General features: G+C 38.4%; 1 protein-coding gene and 1 long non-coding RNA gene across 2 annotated transcripts in view; both read right to left on the bottom strand.

Annotated features, from left to right (window-relative positions):
* The window catches only part of LOC311041257 (protein NLRC3-like), a 151,664-nt gene that overhangs the window by 50,301 nt on the left and 87,619 nt on the right, over positions 1 to 13,744 (bottom strand). The window lies entirely within an intron of this gene.
* On the bottom strand, positions 5,368 to 5,875 carry LOC311041258. The gene is made up of 3 exons (XR_014600384.1): positions 5,821 to 5,875; positions 5,660 to 5,737; positions 5,368 to 5,532 (listed from the first exon to the last, which is right to left on the bottom strand). It is a non-coding gene; the product is annotated as an uncharacterized lncRNA (long non-coding RNA).

Genomic DNA, 13,744 nt, shown 5'->3' with positions numbered 1-13,744 from the left:
CCCGTCGATAAAGGTTATATTGACACCATTCTTTATCAGGTCATCATACAGAGGCTGGTAACTTGTATAGGACCAAACAATACGATCAGGCCGTCTTGAAAATACATGGTCGATATTTTCTAGTAAACATTTCACAAAATAAGTTTTACCACTTCCGCTAGGCCCGACTATTAAAGCGGTAAATGGTAGTTGAAATCTAGGGTCAAAAGTTACTTCATTCATTTCTGCCCCGATACAAGATGAAAGGTCCTTCCTTAAGCACGAAATATAGCAAGTGAAAAGATAGCTATTAGTGTAAAGTAAATTTATCCACAAGACAATTTTCCTTAATTTCACCCGTCTTCCAGGCTGAGTTTTATTAAAGTAAATCACAGTCAGATAATCATGTTACATACAGTCGTTGTAATACATCAATTCATAGCATGTATGGTTACAACATTTTGAATACAATTATGCCCACATACATTGAAACTGCTAATATAGAGAACATCAGGTCAGACCGTCATAAATCTATATAGAAGTTTTTAATGTCTTAATAACCAAAGGGGAGGGTGGTGCCGTCGGGACATAAGCGTCTTTTATCAAAAATCACTTTAAACCTGATTTCTCGGTGTTTATTTTGCAGTGTGAATGATTTGGTATCGCGGACAATTTTCTTGTAATGTGTAGTAATAGTTTGTTGGCGGGTGGGGTCTTGGATATAATCTTGTACTAGCTGTGAGACTGAATCGAAATTAACATATTGTGCGTTTTCATAGTTCTGGGTTATACCTTTCGCCTTAACACAGACTTTACCTTTCTTTGTTTGATAAGCATATGTCTTAGGCCCCGCGGACGCCCATTCAACAATATGATCATCAGGATCTAATTCCGACGTCAACTCACCCAGATAATTGCCTAATTGAGGATGGTAGGTGTCACCAGGTCTAGTAACATAGAGGAGAGAGTCCGTGTCAAAATAAAAAATCCTATGATTCAGCTTTTCTAATTGGTCAAATAAAGTTAATCTACCGTAGGCGGTGGTGAATATGGCGAGAAAAATATTAACCTCGCCAGGAGGCATGACACTGCTGTCTTTGGGAGCATACTGGATAAAGGCTGTATTATCATTGACAAAGTGAAAATTTGAAACATCAAACACACTGGAGAAAAGGTATTTAAACCATTCTTCTGGTTTATTAATAACTTTACTGTTCAAGAGTCTTGACTGCTGTGCCATCTTACCCCATAGAGAGTTTAAGAGTAATTTAGCTATCTGTCTTTTAGCGGGGTTAACTTCGATCTTATCTTTTTCAAGTAAAATACCCTGTTTTTTTCTATAATTCTCAATGTATTCTACACGGCCTTCCTCGTCAATCACATCCGAGGGATATCCACTGGCCATTTGCTTCAGACGAAGGAAGGTGTGAATATATTCTTTGAATAATGTGTTAGATTTCTCGGGAAAATGCCAAACCTCAAAAATCTCCACTAGTTCATACCCTTTTTCTAGAGCTAAGTTAAATTCAACAGAACACCACACACCGGTAAGAGCTCTCTCTTCAGGCGTATGGTCACAGGAGGTGTCCTGATTGTTATTTTCACCACATTTACAACAGAGGGTGAAGACCAGTTTCCCCCGAGAGTTTCTCCAGGGTAAAAGAGGAATGAATAGACCGCGCGGGGGATAGACTTTGGCGAAAATCAAGCCAAAAAACTGGTCAGGAGTGGACTGATAAGGGGGAAATAAAATGGTCGGGTGTCCTATTGGATAATAAAATGTAGCATTACAATATGGATAAAGGCTTGTAAAATCTACATAATGTATAGTCTCCCCAGGCTGGGCGGTGTAACGCAGGCGGACGGCTGATGTCCTACCGCCGTAGAGGGCATCACGCGGTTCTAGAGTGGCGGGTATTTCATATTGCGACATGAAATATTTGACTTGTTCATTTTCTTTTTTCATTTGATTCCACTCATGCTCCCATATAGTCTCCACCTCAATGTTATAAGTGGATTTTATTTTATTTAATCGCTGCATGGTGTCAGAGTACAAGTCCTCAAAGGGGACGCCGTGTAAAGGCGAGAGCTCATGTGCGTCAAAGCAGCGGGGGCATCCATGCCAAAAACACCCAAGGAAACTAAAAATCCGGCCGCCATAGCTAGCGGTAAAACCGTCGGCGTAGTATTTGCCAAATTGTTTCTCACCGGTATTGAGGGCGTGCTCAATGAAAATGTTACGGGTTTTTGCGATAAATTCTAGCCACTGGATACTGACATGCGAGTAATTCTTCTGCTGACGCCTATAATTGTTTGGACAAGGGATGGCCACGGTATTTTTTGGAATAAAATTGGTTTGGAACACGTTTAAAGCAGCCCCGGCTATTGTTACACTGTCAATAGGATCGACCATGGTAGTTTTTATAAATTCATTACGAAAGTTTTTAAAACCTTCAGCCAGAATTAAGACGTCAGTCCGACAATAAGATTTAAGCTGTTCATCGTAATCAAATATCTCGTTTTTTACCTGTTCATACCATTGATAAAATTCACCCCTATCTAGGACCGACATCTGATCCGGTCCATAGAAACGAGCCGCGGGGTATTGACCTCTGTAACCTTTTTTTGATATATCGGTGAAGTAATGTGGAAAATACCCCTTTTTAAGTTTAGTTGTACATCCGAGCGCTTTGGGGAATTGTTTTAACGCAAAGGGGAGGAAGCTAAAGGAGTCTATAAACCTCAGCCTATATGTCTTATCGTACAGCAAGATAATTTTACTTCCTTGGGCCGTTATGCTAGGTGTCTGATTTTCGGCTATATAGGCGTTTAATATGAGAATGTTGTCGAAGCCTCTCGCAAAGTGGCTGATGAAAGTTGTATTTTTAAACCTTTGCTGTCTGTAGTGTTTAATGAAATCTCTATGACAGTTCACCCCCTCGCTTGAATACGATACCCCATCATAAGATACAGCATGGACATAAACAGGAATATGTGTACCGTTACTTTGCGACGTCTCAAAATCAAAAAATACAATTTTATTGTTTTGTTCCACATTTGATTTGCGTGGTTTTTGACGCATGAAACATTGATGAACATCGGCCGCGGTTTCACCATCAACCAAACTACGCTTTTTAGGACTTGGCACGGATTGTTTGCATATTGGACACTTTTTAACAATACATGCATGCGGCTTAGGGTTTTTAGGCGTTATATAGTAATTATTTTTACACTTTAGACATTTCTTATATCTCTGACAGATGGTAGACTCCGTTTTAAGTAGAGAACACATGGTCTTCTCTTTATGTCTCTGGTAACATAAGCTATTTTGACAGATTTTGTTACAGTCACTGCAGGATGTGTGTACAAAGCCATTGTCACTCTTACAATCTGAGAAACAAACACGACAATATTTATCACACCAATGGGCTGTCTGGCTGGAAAAACCTTTATGACAGAATGAACAGAAGAAATTCACCCCTAGTAGACCTTTAATATTTCGGATAGCATAATAATGTTTTTGATGTAACAGGAGATAAAACGTTGTAGCTTTAGGACTTGGATGTGTTTGGAATGTGGAAAGTTTGCTTTGACCCTCCGTTCGGTAATAAATGACTATTTTACAATCGAGGAGATGTTCAAACTTAATAACTTCCTTAAATGACACAGGGCTGTCTAGACTTAATCCCGCTTTTACATGTAGATACTTTCCAAGTCTAACACAATCTGCATGTGTCTTTTCCGGATGAACTAGAGAGGCTACACACATGGCAAAACATGCTTGGTTTTGATTATAAAAAGTATTTAAGTGTTGCCGGCATTTTGGTAACACTTCACTGTCTAAAAGTGTATCAAATCGTCGTTTGGCACCACCACTCGGGGCCCTGATAGTCTGAATAACGATTTCTAGACTCTGGTCTGTCAGAACTGATAAATTACTTTGCAGTAACCGATTAAGTAAATCATCTAATTCAGATAGATCAGCTTCACCATAACGCATAACTGTCGACACCTCATTTTGTAAGGTGTCGGCTCTCAATTCTACCTGAATAATATCATCAGCATGCTGCAGTTGGATGGCTTGTAAAGCATTAAAAAGAGCGTCGTGATACCCCCCTGTCACATGTGCATAAAACTCTGCAAAATCTACAAAGTTATCAGGTTGAGGGAATGATAACCTTTGTCTGATTTCTATATTATTAAACCGAGGCCTCTGAATGATCACCGTGTCATTAGATGATACACCATAGGTGTCCTCTGATGGATTTCTACTTGTAGATGATGGTGTCACAGCATCACTATTAGAAACACTACCACCCCCACCCGTTATCTCCCTGACCTCTGACCTGTTACGAGGTATTAGCCTAGATCCAGAAGATGTTCCTTCCATGGGATCGTCGTCCATCAGATTTGATGAGGACGTGTCAGATAGTTGAAAATTGTTTATTACACGTTCCAACTGACTAGCACTGGGTAAAAATATCTCTGGCGGGACAGCAGGACGTGTGACGGGGGGGCTGGCTGTGGGGAGGGCTGGCTGTAGGGATGGTAGACTAGGAGGTGCATTACCAGATAACTGATTAACCATTTGGTTTAACACCGTTAGAGGGCTGTCAGGTAGATGAAAATTGTTTATTACATGTTCCAGCTGACTAGCACTGGGTAAAAATATCTCTGGCGGGACAGCAGGACGTGTGACGGGGGGGCTGGCTGTGGGGAGGGCTGGCTGTAGGGATGGTAGACTAGGAGGTGCATTACCAGATAACTCATTGATCATTTGGTTTAACAGAGATAATGGCGTCTCAGCCGTAGATGTATCCATATTCAACACAGAAGTTTTTCTTATTTTTTTATTTCACGATATGACTAGGATATAGATTCCACTATTCATCACAATTCACATCCGCTACATCACGCATACCCAATTCAAAGCCATAATCATCAAAGATGGCCCTCCTATAGATGCCTAGGGTATGTCTGTCACTGAGAGAACGTCTGTAAAGACCATCGGCAAACCTGGATTTTAGCCAAAGTAGATCGGAGTTGATAACACCCGCTGGATCGAACCCTTGGAACGCGGCTAACAGCGCCAGGTATTCGTGTGCGACACAGTTGAAGAAGTATTGATCACCGGCCGTATTGTAGAATTGATCAAGGAATGGGTCAGAGCGCACCCCCGCTGAAAAGAGCGAGAGGAGTTTTTTTAACTATAGGCTTTACTAGACAGCAGAGTATGTGTGTGTGTGTGTGTGTGTGTGTGTGTGTGTGTGTGTGTGTGTGTGTGTGTGTGTGTGTGTGTGTGTGTGTATGTGTGTGTGTGTGGGTGGGTGGGTGGGTGGGTGGGTGTGTGTGTGTGTGTTTGTGTGTGAAAATTACCTTCAGACAACGCTTCCGCTGGAGAACGTGTACTTGTGACGTGGTGGTAAAAATACCCGTAGGTGATGTTTGTCATCAGGGCTATGCCGACGTCTTTGGGCAGCGGTCGGGCAGCGCCTGGGTCTTGGCCTCCTGCCGCGTTAGGGGTAGGATCATTCGATGTAGCTCCAGAAGGCCCTAATACATTGTGAAAAGTAATAATAAACGTATTAATAATAAATAAATAAAATATTACATACTTATAAATTAGAATGTCACATTACAACATTACAACTAATATATATATATATATATATATATTTACCTGCTTCATCAGCCGATGACAGGTCTATGACTTCAATTGGACGCCCATTCGGACCATTCAGAGACCAGATTGTAGTAGCTGAAGATGATTGATTCATAAATTAATTAAATAAGACAACATCGTCAAAATTCAGAATAGAAAAGAAGAAAAAATATATTTACCGTTTTCATCGTCAGGTGTCAAGTCGATGATTTCAACGGCACTCTCGGATCCTCTCACTCTCTCAGCTGTTTATAAAGACAAATAAATTTAATGAGTTTACATTTTATTTATTTATTTTAATTATTATAAAAGAACAGTATGGTTATATCACCCCCTACATTCAACACTGTAGTCCTATAACACGGTAGAATATTGCTAATACTTTAGCTAAAGGTTTAACCACTTTTTTATTTTTTAATTTTATTTATTTATTTTAATTATTTTAAAAGAACCGTATGGTTATATCACCCCCTACAATCAACACTGTAGTCCTATAACATGGTAGAATTTTTCTAAGGCTATAGCTAAAGATTTAATTAATTTATTTTTTTTATTTTAATTATTAAAAAAGAACCGTATGGTTATATCACCCCCTACAATCAACGTTGTAGTCGTATAACATGGTAGAATTTTTCTAAGGCTATAGCTAAAGATTTAATTAATTTTATTTTTTTATTTTAATTATTAAAAAAAGAACCGTATGATTATATCAACCCCTACAACCAACGTTGTAGTCGTATAACACTGTAGATTTTTTCTAAGGCTTTATTTAAGCCAGAACCTATGTCTGTAAAAGTTTAGCCGATCTACAAGCACACAACATAAGCACCCGGGCGCTCACGGCTGTATTTTCGAACGCTGTATTGCTTGTATTTTACTTTATTTTAGTCAAATGAACCGTAAATGAACCGGAAGCAGTTTAACACTAGCCAAAAACGCGTTTGTTTACGTTCGGTTTAAAACATTATTACACTATATCATGGTTAATACCCGTTTCTAAAACCTATACATGGCATGTAAATTAGCGGGGTTATAACGCGAAACGTGTCGCTAACCCCCGAAGGGTTGATTTTACGTAGAACCGCTACGAAAAATGATATAGTGTTTTACCTTAGCAGCATGCTAACCCTTCTAGGCCACTCTCGCGAGTTCTCCCACGGGAGGTGTTCAACCAATCACAGTACCCTGACCCCCACAACACGGTAGGAGAAGCGAGCGTAGTTTTGGAATAGTAGCCGTCTCAGACTAGAATCAAAACAATATTACGCTGTAAAATAGCGAATACACATTTCAAAGACCTGTAAAAAACAGGTACATTAAGGAAATAATCACACGAGAAGGGATCTTAAGCCATGAACATTACCATAAGGTCTAAATATTTTTAAATAATAATAATAATAATAATACATTTTATTTATCTGCCTCCTTTCATCATAAACATGCAGCTCAAAGCGAATCATAAGCCATGAAAATACCATAAGGTCTAACTGTTTTGAAATAATAATAATACATTTTATTTATATAGCTCCTTTCAAGCCATACATCCTGCTTAAAGAGGACCTTAAGCCCTGAAAATAGCATAAGGTCTAACTATTTTGAAATAATAATAATACATTTTATTTTATATAGCACCTTTCATGACATAAATGCTGCTCAAAAACGTTTCACAGCAAAATCACAGAGAAAATATAGAATACAGAGTAAAAACAGTGGCATAAAATAAACCATGGCATAAGAATAATGACTAAAACGATACATAACAGACAGCGAGCAAAATATTAAAGACATGAATAACAACATAGAGAATTAGAAGAGAAGTGCAGAAATATATATCTACCATTAAGCGCTGCCAGAAGCTTCTTAAGACGATCTTGCAGGACAGGAATTCTCTCCACATACTCTGGTTCAGACATTGTTGGAGACTCTCTCTGCTCTGAATACATGCTAGAGAAGCCTCTATTTATACTGTTTTAAAACAAACAGTACATATATAACACCGTTATGTAGCACCCCTGCAGATGGTTATTTTCTCACGTTAAATTAGGACACGGACTTATGAAGGTACGTACAGAACAGTACATGTTATGAACCTATGACACGTACACACACCCCAAAGCTGTGAGAACAAGGTTCGGAGGGACAACACCATTTTTTATTTTTTTTTGTATAATTATTAAGGATTCTTGTGAACCAGCTTCTTGTTTAGTATAGTAGCACGATAAAGAAAGAAAACGTAGACCATCATTACCTTAGAATAACCAGACCACTACATACATTACATTAATTTCACACCAGCTCAAATCATACAGAGGCCTCAGATAATCATTAACCAACCATGCAGGCCTGCCTGCACCTACCTACTACAGGTTAAAAATAGTCACCCACTACCACCCATGACATAAAAGGAACACAGCGTGCCACCCATTATTACATTTAATTATATATATTTTATTATATATATATATATAATGTTTTTTAATACCGATTTATTCATACTGATAACGATCTAATATTAATTTGATATCAAACCTCGATTAAAATGACTGATAACGATCTAATATCAATTTGATATCGTTTGATATGTCAAATCAATCAAAAAAGTTTGACGAGCGATTAAAAAGTGACAGAAGGGGCATCCTTATCTCTCTCTGATGTGTAGTTCTTATGACTAGTGGATGTGTAGTTCTTATGACTAGTGGATGTGTAGTTCTTATGACTAGTGGATGTGTAGTTCTAGACTAGTGCTATTTGTACAAGTGAGGACAGAGGAATAACACTACTAACTCATCATGAAAACATTATAAATGTGTGATATTAAATATTAATATTATCCATATTATCCAGCAATATGAAAACATCATTACATTATTATGAATAGTATTAACCACATGAACCCCAGCATGGGGGGAACATCAGCCAAAAATAGCCGATCTACAAGCTCACAACGTGTCACGCTGCGACGTGTTGTGAGCTTGTAAAGCGACTATTTTTGGCAAAGAGATTTGGAGTTGACAGAAAAAAGCGTCCAAGAAATGTAGGTCTGTTTTTACTGAGAATAGAGGGTTTATGTTAGGCTACATTACATCAATCATTATGAATGACAGATTCATATGAATTCAAATGTTTCGCCGCTAGATGGCGACCTAAGACATAATAATGGAGCATTGTATGTTAAGCAGAGAGACTCCTTCATAATAAGTATTATATATATTCCATTTGGTTCAAACACTCTCTGAGTTAAATTGACTCTGTGAATAAATGGCAGATCAACAAGCTCACCCCCATGCAGACAGACAGCAAACATATATGTTAATGTTAATGTTAACTTATTATTAACATTATAAAATGTGCATTGTGTCAATATTCTACAGTTTTATAATTATCATTGTACTCACTATCAGTGGTGGAAAAAGTACTCACATTTTGTACTTAAGTAAAAGTATCAATACTGCTATTCTTTATTGTGCTCACATAAGCTATTCAGATGAGATAAACTAAACAGTGCAAAGTATTCAGGCCATTCACCACAAACACATGAGGACGTTTACATTTATTGAAATACGAGTGCATGTGTTATGCAGTGGTGGAGAAAGTATTGTTGTTGTTTAAAATTAGCAATACTACAATGTAGAAATACTCTGTTACAAGTAAATGTCCGGAATTCTAAATTTACTTGAGTAAAAGTACAAATGTATTGGTAGCCAAAAATAGCCGATCTACAAGCTCACAACACGTCGCAGCACAAAGCGCTGTGAGCTTGTAGATCGGCTATTTTTGGTAAAGAGAGTTCCATCCACTCCCATGATATGAGATAAACCTGTAAGACCGTCCCGATGCGACAAGTTGATGATCTGATGCACGTATCCGGGTTCCACTGTGGTAAACTATCACCCAGCAGTGATAGACATCAACCAATAGGACAGATATGTCCTGTGTTCTCTACACTGTGGTAAACTATCACCCAGCAGTGATAGACACAAACCAATAGGACAGATATGTCCTGTGTTCTCTACACTGTGGTAAACTATCACCCAGCAGTGATAGACACAAACCAATAGGACAGATATGTCCTGTGTTCTCTCCACTGGGAGGGTTTGTCTCTTGTAGTTTTCTTACAGCCAGAACAAACACATAACACATGCATAAATGTAAACGTCCTTATTTATTTGTGGTGAATGGCCTGAATACTTTGCACTGTTTAGTTTATCTCATCTGAATAGCTTATGTGAGCACAATAAAGAATAGCAGAATAATACATTAAATTACTGTTTGTTGATGTGGGCAACAAGACCAACATTATTTTGATCTATTTTAGTTTGTTTAAATGTGTTTTCTTTATTGCTTGTCACATACTTTTTTAACGTTTTATTTTACCTTACTTATTTCATGCTCGAACATACTGCTGTTCAGCACTTTGTAACTCATGTTTTAAAAAGTGCTATATAAATGAAGTTATTATATTATTATGATGTAGCCTACTTAAACCCTCTATTCTTAGTAAAACAGATTTACATTTCTTGGACGCTTTTTTTCTGTCAACACCAAATCTCTGTATTATGTATTATAACATTACACACTTACTTGAACTGTCTGTCAATATGATTGACACTCCTCCCCAAAGCCACAGTGTCTCTGTATTTTTCCCATAACTCTGGAAAAAAACAAGACAAAAGTCTCACTATTTAAGCAGACTTGACAACAATAAGACTAAGAGAAGCTTATTTAGCGTTACTTCAACAACAATAATAAGGGTGATGATGATGATGATCATGATGATGATCATGATGATGATGATATTTGTGTTGCTGTAGTAGGATGAGTGCAGACTGAGAGAAGCTTGTTTAAAAAAACATTGCCCCCTCGAGTATTAGAAGGACAATATCAGTCACTAGAAGCAGAGACGTGTGTTTTAATGAGTCTAACATTCATTAGAAGGACAATATCAGTCACTAGAAGCAGAGACGTGTGTTTTAATGAGTCTAACAGTCATTAGAAGGACAATATCAGTCACTAGAAGCAGAGACGTCTGTTTTAATGAGTCTAACATTCATTAGAAGGACAATATCAGTCACTAGAAGCAGAGACGTGTGTTTTAATGAGTCTAACATTCATTAGAAGGACAATATCAGTCACTAGAAGCAGAGACGTGTGTTTTAATGAGTCTAACATTCATTAGAAGGACAATATCAGTAACCAGAAGCAGAGGGGTGTGTTTTAATGTATCTATCATGATTAAATGGAGTTTGAAGTTACAATGGGTTTGTAAATTGTCTGATAAAATGAAAATCAAATATCTAAATATTGAACTTGCAACTTATAAACTGTGAAACACAGACGCCTGAGTCGACGTTAAAATGATCCTAAACATGTTTGACGGAGAAATAGTTTAGATAAGTTGTAACTGTTGCTTGTATTAACTGTTAAGTTCACAACTCTGTCTGTCTGTCTGTCTGTCTGTCTGTCTGTCTGTAGACACACACCTTCACTGATGTAGGATCTGATCTGAACCAAATGGACCTGTAATGGTCCATTAGGTTCAAACACTCTCTGAGTTACATTGACACTGTGAATAAATGGCATCCATGGCAGATCTACAAGCTCACCCCCATGCAGACAGACACAGACAGACAGACAGACAGACAGACAGGCATAGGGAGCAGACTGATAACCTCGTCCCATTGGCTACTGTAAACGCCAGTCAATATGTGTGACATGTCCCGCCCTAGCTGTTGCCAGGCAACATGTCTGCTCAGTGTGTTGAAACTAAGCTCACTTCCTGTTGTCTGTGACGACAGGAAGCAGCTTCTCTACAGTCAGCCTAGCGGGCCGGGCAGACGCCATTGATGCGCATGGGAGCCAAAATGTGTGACACTGTATAATGTTATTGAGGGTCTAAACAGAGGCATGTATAGTGTGTGTGTGTGTGTGTGTGTGTGTGTGTGTGTGTGTGTGTGTGTGTGTGTGTGTGTGTGTGTGTGTGTGTGTGTGTGTGTGTGTGTGTGTGTGTGTGTGTGTGTGTGTAGTGATATGGACCCTCCCATGCAGTACTCCTTCACTGAAAAACATAACTGACACCTATCAATCATACAGCTCTGCCCTCCCCTCCCCTCCCCTCTCCTCTCCTCTCCTCTCCTCTCCTCTCCTCTCCTCTCCTCTCCCAACAGTAAAAGTACCCATTACTCATTATGCAGAATGTTTTCAAATGTATAAAAATCCTTTGAAAATAGCAACACTTTGTGAGCTTGTAGATCGGCTATTTTCAAATGGCCGAAAATTATATAGGGCTGAAGTGGTTATGTATTTTTGTAATAATAATCACAATCTACGAAGTAACTAGTAAGTAAAGTTTTCAAATAATTGTAGTGGAGTAAAAGTATAATATTTGCCTCTGAGACGTAGTGGAGTAGAAGTAAAAGTACTCAAAATTGAAAATACTCCAGTAATTTAAAACATACCTCAAAATTGTAATTAAGTACAGTACTTGAGTACATGTACTTAGTTACTTCACACCACTGATGGATATGAATCATATAATACAGCAGTATTTTATTATTAGCCAAAAAGGTACAAAAAGGTGTAGTACTTAATCTAAAATGTTGCTCATGCCATTAATTATGTCTGTCTTTCACAAATGAATGACTACTATAGGACAGGTCCACAGAGCCTAGTCCCTCCACGTGCCAGAGCCTCTCCTCTCCCCCATTCCTGGCAGAGTAGTTTCGGAGAAGCGTATTGACTGGCCCTGTCTTTCCCTATTTAGGACTGACCGTGGGTAGCTATCTGGGAGCTAAGTCGGGGCTTGATCAACCCCGGCTGGGTCACCTGGGTGAGGGTGTATGTTGTTGTGAGACCCGAAACATCCTATGACCCCAGGCTACAACACTGATGATACGTCCTCCAGGCTACAACACTGATGATACGTCCCAGGTGCATCCATGTGATGTTTTTTCGTTATAGGTTCTGTCATAAACTAGTGTGATAACATTAAAGTACATATTATTGTTATAAATGAATGACTATAGAACAGGTTCTATCATAATAAACTAGTGTGATAACATTATAGTACATGTTATTGTTATAAATGAATGACTATAGAACAGGTTCTATCATAATAAACTAGTGTGATAACATTATAGTACATGTTATTGTTATATAGAACAGGTTCTATCATAATAAACTAGTGTGATAACTATATAGGACATTGTTGTCATTGTTGGCTTCATGTTTGATGTAGCTCTACCTGGGAAAAAAACACCAACCGCCACTGATTAGTAGCTTAATGACTATATAAATTATATTGTCTTTTTTATGTCCAATGTATTTGTATTTAAGTTCATAAAGTTAACATAAGTATAACTAAATGCATTTGAAATTAAATAAAACATGTTATTTTTCAGGATTCCAATTAAAACATAGCCAAAAAAACTGGATTGCAGATCTACAAGCTCAAAACGCATGTGTTTTAAGCTTGTAGATCTGCTATTGCTACCTCTGTTATGAACTCTGAAACACAGAATCCTGAGTCGACATTAAAATTATCCTAAACATGTTTGAAAGAGAAATGGTTTAGATAAGTTGTAACTGTTGCTTGTATTAACTGTTAAGTTCACTTATAATAATATACTGTCTGTCTGTCTGTCTGTCTGTCTGTCTGTCTGTCTGTCTGTCTGTCTGTCTGTCTGTCTGTCTGTCTGTCTGTCTGTCTGTCGATACATCTTCACTGATGTAGGATCTGATCTGAACCAAATGGACCCTTAAAGGTCTGTAACTCTGAGAGTGTACACATGGAACCAAATGGACCTGTAAGGGTCCATTTGGTTCAAACACTCTCTGAGTTAAATTGACACTGTGAATAAATGGCATCCATGGCAGATCAACAAGCTCGACCCCATGCAGACAGACAGACAGACAGACAGACAGACAGACAGACAGACAGACAGACAGACAGACAGACAGGCATGGGGAGCAGACTGATAACCTCGTCCCATTGGCTACTGTAAACGCCAGTCAATATGTGTGACATATCCCTCCGTAGCTGTTGCCAGGCAACATGTCTGCTCAGGGTGTCGAAACTAAGCTCACTTCCTGTTGTCTGTGATGACA

The sequence above is a fragment of the Gymnoscopelus microlampas genome, assembly GCF_963454915.1.
Source record: "Gymnoscopelus microlampas genome assembly, contig: SCAFFOLD_38, whole genome shotgun sequence".
Classification (NCBI taxonomy): domain Eukaryota; kingdom Metazoa; phylum Chordata; class Actinopteri; order Myctophiformes; family Myctophidae; genus Gymnoscopelus; species Gymnoscopelus microlampas.
Note: the sequence above shows the minus strand (reverse complement) of the source record. Positions and strands in the feature narration are given on the sequence as shown.